The following is a 10,497-nucleotide window of genomic DNA, read 5'->3' as shown; positions in this document are numbered from 1 at the left end:
ATTAAATATAAACCCCTCTTTTCCTAATTATTACACATTTGGATTTTTTAATTTTTTCATATTTTCACAACTTCAACCTATTTGTCAACTTCAATTTGTAAGTAATTTTGATTTGATATATGAGTTAATGCATCCAACTGGTCGTGTTTAATGTATGAAACAATGTTTAGTCATAAATTTTAAAACATTTATGAGTATAATTATAAATCAAAAACTTTTAATGACTAACTATTAATAAACATCCCTCATTTTATATATATTAATACTATGTAATAATGTACATTGCATGTAAATATATTTTATTAATTTTTTTAAAATTATAATTTGAGAACATATATAAATTATAATGCATAAATATCTAGGTGACATGCCTTTTTGAAATAAATTTTTTTAACACATTTAGGAGACAATTTTTTTTCCTGAGAACTTGCAACCATTATTTGAGTAAGGAGAACACGCTCCACCAAATTCTTCTTTTAATGAAAGCACTTTGGTAAAGACTAATGATGGAAGGAAGGTAAGATTTAAGTTTATTTGCCAAAATTCTAATAATACACTTGTATAGTGTATTACAACATGGGATATTAAATGGATAGGAGTTTAGACTCTTTAAATGTGGAATGGTGACTTGCAAAATTTTCTTGAGTATATCAATTGTATTAATCTCATTTAGGAATATGTCTTGCTAAGAGGATTTTAATAATAGTTGAAAGACTCATTTGTCATTTGGTTAAAAGAGTCTAACTTATTTCCATCAGCATCATAAAGAATTCTGATAAAATTGTGAGATTGCTTGGCTTGAACCACTTTGTTAAAGAACTCATATTCTAGTCTGCAACATTTTATATTATGTTGTAAAGAATAGATCAAGGCAAATGAAAATAAAACATCATAGGATATTAGAATTTAATCATCTTATGAGTGGAAATCTTCTTCATGTGGTCTACATTATGATGGTTCAACTTCAGACTCATTTGACCGTTAAGGGTGGTTAGCACCAAAAGGATAAAGGTTACTAATGTCGACCATCATGCATTATTAGTAATATTGACCGCTATATCGACCATAATTTTACAAATATCTTTTGGAGCCTAAGATATATTATTTACAATCATTATCTTTTAAGACTTACATATAATTTCTGGATACCTACCTTTTAAGGCTAAGATTAAAAAAAAAAAAAAGCCCCTTAAATTCAAAGTGAGTTTATGCTAAAACTCATAAAACACTCAAGATAATATCATACTTTTTTCTATCAAATAAAATTTATGTTTTACAAGTGATTTTGCAAAATAAAATTATCTCTCAAGGGTTAGATATTTGATAATTTATTATAATGAGAGACACATAAAGAATGAATACAATTTGAATACAAGAATTGAAAGAATTAAAGCAAGCACTTGAAAGATATTATTAGGGAGGTTTTTTTTTTTACATGTATGATGTGACAAGCGAGGTGGATGGCAACGAAATAATATTTCAAAATATTGGTAAGTTTGTTTCCATAAATAAAAATGTTGGCCTAACACCTTCCTATCGAGTCCTAAGCAAATCCACAATATAACTCAATGTAAAGTGATCAAATATGGTTGAAAAATATTAGGTCCTTTTGATGGTGGCTTGATACATGGTTAAATTGGTGTTTTTGGCAATAGTATAGGCTATAAAACATAGAAGAATAAAATTTACAAGACCCTATTTTGAGAATGCAAAACAAATTAAATAATAGACAAGTAACGAAAATGCCACTAATAGTGAACAAAATAAATTCATAGCAGAAGAAATGTTTGGAATACAACACATCAGATAGTTTGGAAGAGGAGAAATGGTTGGCTATATTAAAGGGAGAGTAAATAATCTAACTAACACTTAAACTTAAATGCTTGTGGAATAGAGCAATAGTGGTTGTTGATCTTTCTATATTCGTGTTTTAGATGATGTCTCATATTTATAACTATTTTAAATGAAGGAATTATCTAGCCAAATTACTCTTATCCACTTATTAGATGAGGTAAGACTATTATTCATTAGCTGAAATTAGTCATTCATGGTAATAATATTTTGTCAATAATGTCAGACATTTCTATTTTTAGACTTTTATTTGGTCATAGTGTAAAATTCCCTGTTGTAACATTGGTGCCAATATCCCGCGGATATTTCTTATTATGATTGTTGTTGGTTCCATCTTAATTAATGAAGCACATAGAATAATAAATGAGATTATCTAATCACATGTTTAGATAATCTCATTAGGCTAATTAATCTCCCAACTCTACTTACACATCCTAACGACTATTCAGGAACTTTTCAAGAAAAGCTTAATAGCAAGAAGGGAGGATTAGAGATGTCGCCAACCATTTCAATAGCAACCAAACCACCATGGTTTAACTCTCGTGACGTGTGCTTGGGCCATGTTTCAATTGATAATGGATTAACTATTATATACTTGCCAAATCATGCATGATATTTGTTAATTAAGGCATATCGTTGTCATGAAACTCATAAAATAAATATGTCTTGTAAAGACAATCTTAATGACTTATAATTATGAGATTTCTATTGCATCAAAATATTATTTTTAAATTATTTCTATTTGAGGCATTATCAAGATAAAATTGTGAGACTATAATGTGTTATGTTTTACTGTTAACATAAGCAATTGATTTAAAAAATTGAAGTATATGGTTACTTGAATAAATATGGTACATGTTAAAATAATAAATTTACTTAATTGGCAAAATGCTATTTGGAATGTTATTTTAGTTTTTTATATAAAATTTTTTCTCATATGACAATTGTATAAATGATTCTATGCTTGAAATCACTAAATATTTTATATGCGATTGTTAAGATTTGGCGCTATTCTATAAGATTCTATTCAATTATGTATAAAAAAATAAGTATTCGATATGACATAGAACATATGGAGGTAGTTGAGTGTTTAACAGATGATGCATCACTCTAAATAATTAAAAAAAAAATCTTAATCATTCTTGAAATTATAAAATGATTTTTAAAAAATCAATTGATTAAATGGTTAAAGTTTTAATTAATGATCAAAAGGGTAAGAGTTCAAATCTTACTACTTAAAAAAAAAGTTTTTCTTTTTTTAAAGCCAAAACTTTAATAAAAGCTAGTTTACTACTAGCACATCATGTCGGGTACTTTCAATTAAAGTTGGTTTAATTTTTATAGATCATTCTATTTTCATTTAAATAGAGTAAGAGTTTTATACATGTTATGAAGTTTTTATTGTATCAAAAAATATGCAAAGGAGTTTTTTACGAAAAGTTAAAACTCTTATTACATGAAAAGAGTATGGATTCTTGGCACATGGTATTATTTAGTGAAAACTAAATTTAAAGTAAACATAATAAAAAACTAAACTATGCTAACTATTAAATGATACAAAAGAAGAAAATGCTAACAATAAGTTATCTCAATCACAATAAATAATTTGAAAGTCTCTTCTTTCTTACCGTTGATCAACTAAAACCAATAAAAGTTGTAAAAAATCTGCAACATACAAAAGCAAGAAGAACATTAAACTTTAAATAGCATTATATGCTAAAAAATTAATTAGCAACAATTAAACCAAAATTTTATATTTAAAATAAATAATCAATTACTTTTTGGTAAGATGTAAAAAATTAATAACCAAAATAAATGATAAAGCCAAATAATAAGGTGTGTTTAAAATTAAAAAAAACAAGAAAAATTTTCTTAAAATCAATTGGATTTTAAACATTGCCATGTTTTAGAGTAGAGGGATATATATATTTATTTATTTATATATATTGATGTCCAAAGGATTAAAACCTAATAAATATTGTCCACCTTTTTAAATAATTGCTTAAACTTTACTTCTCTTTTCATGCTTCAATCTTTTTAGTTATTGGTGCTAGACTGATTTCAGAGCCGATTGATTGATTATCTCGCCAATCCACCCGTTCTCGCATAATGTTTTCCATTTCTTTTCTTTTTGGATTCTCTTTATCTCTCTTTGGAAAGCTATAAAAAAAAAAAAAAAGAAGGAAAACCCAAAGAAATAAACATCCATAAAGAAAAATGAAAGATGGAGACACGTCTATGAAAAAAAGCAATAAAAATAATAACTATAAATCTCTTGCAATCATAGAAAAGTCCACCATTTTACTTCATTGATATCTTTTGTGTCTTCCCACTTAAATCTTGAAAGTAATAAATTATCACATTTGAAACTAAAGTGACTAAACAACTAGGTCTCTTTCAGTTAAAGCATAAAACTTCAACCTATATATTCCACATACATTACATCCTCAAAGCCAAAAGTCCATCAAACAAAAATAAGGTTAACTATCACTTTCATAAGGTTTTAGGTGTTCTTTTAATAGGATAGTATAAATTGATTTAATCAGTTCAAAAATCTGATTTAATTGGAATATTGATAGGTTTTTATGGAGACGATTTGATTATTTCATTGAACTGAATAAGCCTTCGATTTTTTATTTGATCGATTGATCTAATCTAATTTTTCAACAAAATTTGATAATATTTTAACACTTACAATATACATTAAAATTCAAAGCAATATGATATCTATATCATTTCGATCAAAGATATCTTATTTTGCAATATATTATATTTAATAACTGAAATTATTATATTATTAAAAATCATTTTTTAATTTTAATTTATTGATTATATATATCTATATAATGTAATTTTGGGTTGACAAAATAAAGATCGTATAAAAATATATGAAAAATATAAAATTCAATAAATTTTATTTCGATTTAATAAATATCTTTCTTTTTAGGAAAAAGAAATTTAGTTTTCAAACTCTGTACCTTAAACGCAATAAGATTATGCATCAATCACTTGGAATGCACTTTATATATATATATATATATATATTGTTTTTAACTCAAAGTATATATTTTCCTTTTTTATAAATGGGTATGCAATTATTGAAAAAAAATAGAGTATAAAATTACGAAAAACAAGAAATTTCAAAAAAATGGTTTAACAAAAATTTTATAAAATGATACCATATTCTAAAATAATTAATAAAAATGAAATAATAAATTTATAACATTAATAAAAATTACTTTTATGATCTTAATACCATATTCCAATAGGTATTTGTAAAATTAAAGAAATAGTGGATTAAACTTTTTGGCAAAAGAAGTTAAAGGAGAGGATATATGTACCTTTAGAGGAAAACCAAACCTTCTTAAATTATTTTGTTTGCATTCTTTATCCTTTCTTCTCTTTTTTAATTTCAAATTCAGTTGTGATTTAATTTTCATATATTTCTTACATTGCTATTTTCTATATATATTCATAAAAATTTAATTTGAGAAAAATTTTAAAGTCAATCTAATTCATCTTATTGGATTACTTTTGAGCTAATACATTTTTTCCCTCTTTTAGCTATCTTATTAATTCTTGCATCATGCTTAGAAAATTTTTTTTTTATGTATATACAAATTCTAAGCTAAAAGACAACATTTACAGTCTCTATCTTTTAAGACTAAGGTATAACCTCTAAATGCATCATGCTTAGGCCTCGTTCACCTCAAAATTTTCTTTTTTTTTATGTATATACAAATTCTAGGCTAAGATACAACATTGACAATCTCTATCTTTTAAGACTAAGGTATAAACTCTAAATAGCTAGATTTCAAGGCTAAGATAAAAAAATAAAATAAAAGTTTCAAATTCAAAGTAAGTTTCTACCAAAACTCACAAAAATACTCGAGATGACACCTTACTTCTTGATACCAAATAAACTTTAGGTTTTACAAGTGATTTTGCAAATTAAAAAAATCTCTCAAAGGTTGGATATTTGTTAATTTATTATAATCACTATAGGGGAGTAGGTTTTTAACGGCATTTTTTTTTTCACATTTAGTGGCCACTAAGTGATATCACCTAAAAGTATAGTATTTTTACAAGTTAAAATTGGTGCTAAAATTTAAATTTTGGTCAATTTTTGTTGCCTTAATGTTATTTTCTTGCATTTTAAGGTTTTAAAGCCTTGGATGAGGAAAACACACAATCCATGATGCAAGGGTGTTTCAGCCATGCAATGTATTGAGATAGTCGAACTTTATTGGTTTAATGCCGTGCAACCATGCGACCAAGAAGGAATTTTACATGTACATAGACTTCCAAGTCACCTTTTCATTTGGCCAAAGCAAGATAAAAGTAAAAATTATTTGAAATTCCCACTTGCATGTTGTCATGCGACAAAAAGAGATCATGTGGTTAATTCAAAATGCAAGAAGAGATAATGCTTATTTGAAGAATTTGGCAAGTGCTAGGAATCAATCATGCTTCATCATATTTGGCCACACCTATCCTAAGAAGAATTTCATGCAATTTAAGATCATTGAGATTTTATCCATTCGGTTAATCTAGTTTTAAGAAGAAGATAAAGTTTATATGCACCATTTGAAGAATTTCAAGCCTACATGGACACTAAGACAATTACCCAAGGAAGTTTTCATCCAAGGACTCTTTAGCTTATACAATAAAGAAGTTTGGATGGAAACAAAATTTCATCATCTTATAATCCTCCCTTAGTTGATTAGGATGAAAATGTGATTAAGATTGAAGCTAACATGATTGAAAGCCTAGATTACTTATCAAGAGTATTATTTAACGAAGGCAACTTGAACATAGAAATACCACATTCAGCAAAGCTCTTTGAAGATGAAGATTAGTTTAATCCATTAGCAATTGAGTAGGAATCAAACTCTTGTAAATTTCTATCTTTATGGTTGAACCTCTTCCTATAAATAGGAAGGCCTTTCACTTGATTTCATCATTCCTCATTCCTCATCCTTCACCTTTCAGTCTTTTCTTCTCTTTAGTTATTAGTTCTTTTCTTTTAATTTTTAAGTTATTGGCTTAGGTGACAAATTTGTCAATAACAAAAGTTTTTTTTCAAATTTTTTTCTTTAATTTAAGAAATGTTTATTTTCAATATCTCTTTTTCTTTAAAGCATTAGTACTTCATTACTTTCGATTTCAATTCTTGTTTTCCTACTTCATTCCTTTAGGCAATCATTTTCTTTTTTCCTATTCTATTTTTGATTTCATGCAACGTTTATATTCATTCTTTTATGCTATACAAGTTTTGGCTAATGTTTATATTTCTCCTACAAGTTTTGAGTTCAATCATTCCTACTTTTTTAATCTAAGTTTTAGTTCACGCAATTCTTATTTTATGTCTCGTTATTTTTTACAATCACAAGTTTCTTTGTTTTCAAGATTTCAATTCTTGTTCTTTTAGATCTAGTTTTTGGCTACTATTTCTAGCTTACCAAGTGACAGTTGGTGGAGTTAAAATACAAGCCTACATTGTTTTCACTCATCTATTTTTATTTAGTTTTGTAATCTACCCTAATCTTTGAGCTATTTAGATATAAGCTAATTCCTTAGAAAATGATACTTGAATACTTTCACTTTATCACTTGATTTGTGCACTTACAAATATTGTAGAAATAAGCAATCAAGTTTTTAGTGTCATTGCTAGGGATTATAGTAGTGTTTTTAATATCAATAAGGATTTTCTAAACTTTTCTAATCTAAACTTTTTTACTTTTATTTGCTATTATCTTTTTTTTATCTTTTTTTATTTGCATGTGCAGATTTAAAAGTGTGGATTTAGCTCTAGTGGATGAAAAAATTGAAATTACTTTTAGGAGAAAAAGGAAAAAGTAATCTGTACCACTTACATTAACACCAATGGCCAATGTAAACAATGAAGCTCAAAGAACCTTGAGAGATTATGTAATCCCCAATTTTAAGAGATTTCAACCATCATTTCAAAGACCATCCATTCAAGCAAACAACTTCAAAATCAAGCCTTTAATAATGCAAATGGTCCAAACTTCTGTGTAGTTTGAAGGGCTATCATGTGATGACCCTAACCTTCATCTCTCTAATTTTCTTGAATTAAGTGATACATTTAGATATAATGGTATTTTGGCAATGCTATTCGATTAGGACTTTTTTATTTTTCTCTTAAAGACAAGGTGAAAGTTGGTTGACATCTTTACCATCTAGCTCCATTACAACCTGAGATGACTTGGTATAAAAATTTTAGATAAAATTCTTCCTACCAGCCAAGACAACTAAGTTAAGGAATGAAATCACCACATTCATGCAAGTAGATGGTGAAAACTTATATGACACATGGGAAAGATTTAAAGAGTTATTAAGGAAGTACCCACACCATGGTCTACCCCAATGGTTACAAATCTATATATTTTACAATGATCTTACACCATATATGAGAGCAACCTTGGACTCAATTGCTAAAAGGCAATCATCAACAAAACAGTTAAAGAGGCTAATGAGTTGATTGAAGAGATGGCTAATAACAACTATTAATAGGACATGAAAATAAAGGTATGCAAGTAGTTTGTCGATCTAGTTGAAATTGATGCAATCACTTTCTTAAATTCTTGTTAGTCACCCTCATAAAAAATAAGAAGCTTTAAGAGCTAAATCCCAATCCAACCATGTGAATGCGATCCAAAATCTCTTAGTTTCATGTGATATTTATGAAGGACCCTATTCAAGTGATAAATTCTAGTTTAAGATAAAGTCAATCTAGTTTGTTCAACAATCCAAACCCACCTACAACCTCTATGGTAGCACCTACAATCCAAGTTAGCATAACCTTCCCAACTTTTCTTGGAACCAACCTAATAACAACCCACCACCCAAAACAATAACTTTTGCCATAGTCCACAAACTTTCAACCCATCCTAAGAAAGTAAACCAAGTTTTGAAGACATGTTGACCCAATTAATGCAAGTTAACAATGCCAATATTCAAAGCCAAGCTACATCCATTAAACATCTTGAAACCTAGATGGTTAATTAGTCCAAGCTATAGCCAATTACCCTGTAGGTATACTGAATCCAATCTTAAAAGGCTAGACAAGGAAGTTTATAATGCAATCTACACATTTGGGGATGATAGGATGGATGACTCTAATAAGGATGTATCATGAATGAACCAATAATGGTAAGTTTTTCTAGCTTTATATAACAACCTAAGGTAAACCTTGTTAGGAAAGAAGAAATAGTGGATGATGAGGAACTACTAAGGTTTGAAAGATAAATTTTATGAAACTTTAACCCTATGGCACTTGAAGCTCCTGAAAATACTTAACCCTACGAGGAAGACACTAACGAAGAAAATTTTGAAATGGATTATGAGGAGGTTCCTGAGGAATACAATAAGAGCTCTGCTAAAAAAGGTTAAATGCCATTGCAAATGGAAAGAGGACATGGGATTGGGGTAATTTTGATCTCTTCAAAAGAATGTTATTATTCTATAACAACGAGGTTGAATTTTAATTATATAAATAACATTGTTGAATATAAGGCCTGTGTCATAGGTTTACAAGCTGTTATAAATAAAAATATTAGAGTATTGAAAATGTTTGGGAATTAAGCTCTACTTATATATCAGTTGAAAGAAAAATAAAAGATGAAAGATTCAAAACTTATCCTATATCATAAGTATATCTTAGAGTTGATCAAGCAATTTGAAGATATTCAATTTAAGCATTTGCCTCGCAAAGAGAATTTTATTTTGATGCATTGGCTACTATAGCAGCAATGATTCAAATTAATGATAATACTAATATTTAGCCATCAAATTAGATGTTAAGGATGTGCCAGCTCATTGCTCTAATATAAAGGAAGAAAATGATGAGAAGTCATGATATTATGATATCCTGCAGTATATTAAGAATCGATAATACCCCAACCAAGCAACTGAGAATGAGAAAAGAGTCATCTGGAGACTAACCATGAGTTTCTTCCTAAATGGTGATGTTTTGTATAAAAAGAGCCATGATCAAGTATTATTAAGGTGTGTAAATACAGTTGAGGCGAAAAAGATTATTGAGAAAATACATGATGGGATATATGAAGCACATGCTAATAGACATATGATGGTTAGATAAATCATGAGATCTAGGCACTATTGTTTGATAATGAAGAGCAATTGCATTAACTATGCTCGAAAATATCATAAATGTCTAATCTATACTAATAAAATTCTTGCTCCACTTATTGCTATACATGTTTTGGCACCATTTTGGCCATTCTCCATGTAAGGTATGGGTATTATTGGTCTTATTATCCCAAAGGCTTTTAATGGGCATAGGTTCATTTTCATAAAGATAGATTATTTCATGAAATAGGTGAAAACAACTTCATTTGGAAGTGTGACATGATCTATGATCTGTAAGTTTATAAAGAGAGAGATTATTTATAGATAAAGACTTAAGAAAAAAATTATTTCAGATAATGCTAAGAATTTAAATAGTAAGATGATAAAGGAAATATGTACCTAATACAATATTAAACATCATAATTTAGTGCCATATCGCTTGAAAACAAATTGAGCAATTGAGGTGGCAAGCAAGAATATAAAAAAAATTCTTGAAAAAATGACTAAGACCTATAAGGATTAGCTTAAAAA

At 27.8% G+C, this 10,497-nt stretch overlaps 1 non-coding gene across 1 annotated transcript; it reads right to left on the bottom strand.

Moving 5' to 3' along the window:
• Positions 1-8,128: 8,128 nt before the first annotated feature.
• On the bottom strand, positions 8,129-8,235 carry LOC149516950 (small nucleolar RNA R71). Its single transcript, XR_016344353.1, has one exon. It is a non-coding gene; the product is annotated as a small nucleolar RNA R71 (small nucleolar RNA).
• Positions 8,236-10,497: the final 2,262 nt, after the last annotated feature.

Source organism: Durio zibethinus, chromosome 8, assembly GCF_047325235.1.
Source record: "Durio zibethinus cultivar Kanyao isolate XHJ-2024 chromosome 8, ASM4732523v1, whole genome shotgun sequence".
NCBI lineage: Eukaryota > Viridiplantae > Streptophyta > Magnoliopsida > Malvales > Malvaceae > Durio > Durio zibethinus.
Note: the sequence above shows the minus strand (reverse complement) of the source record. Positions and strands in the feature narration are given on the sequence as shown.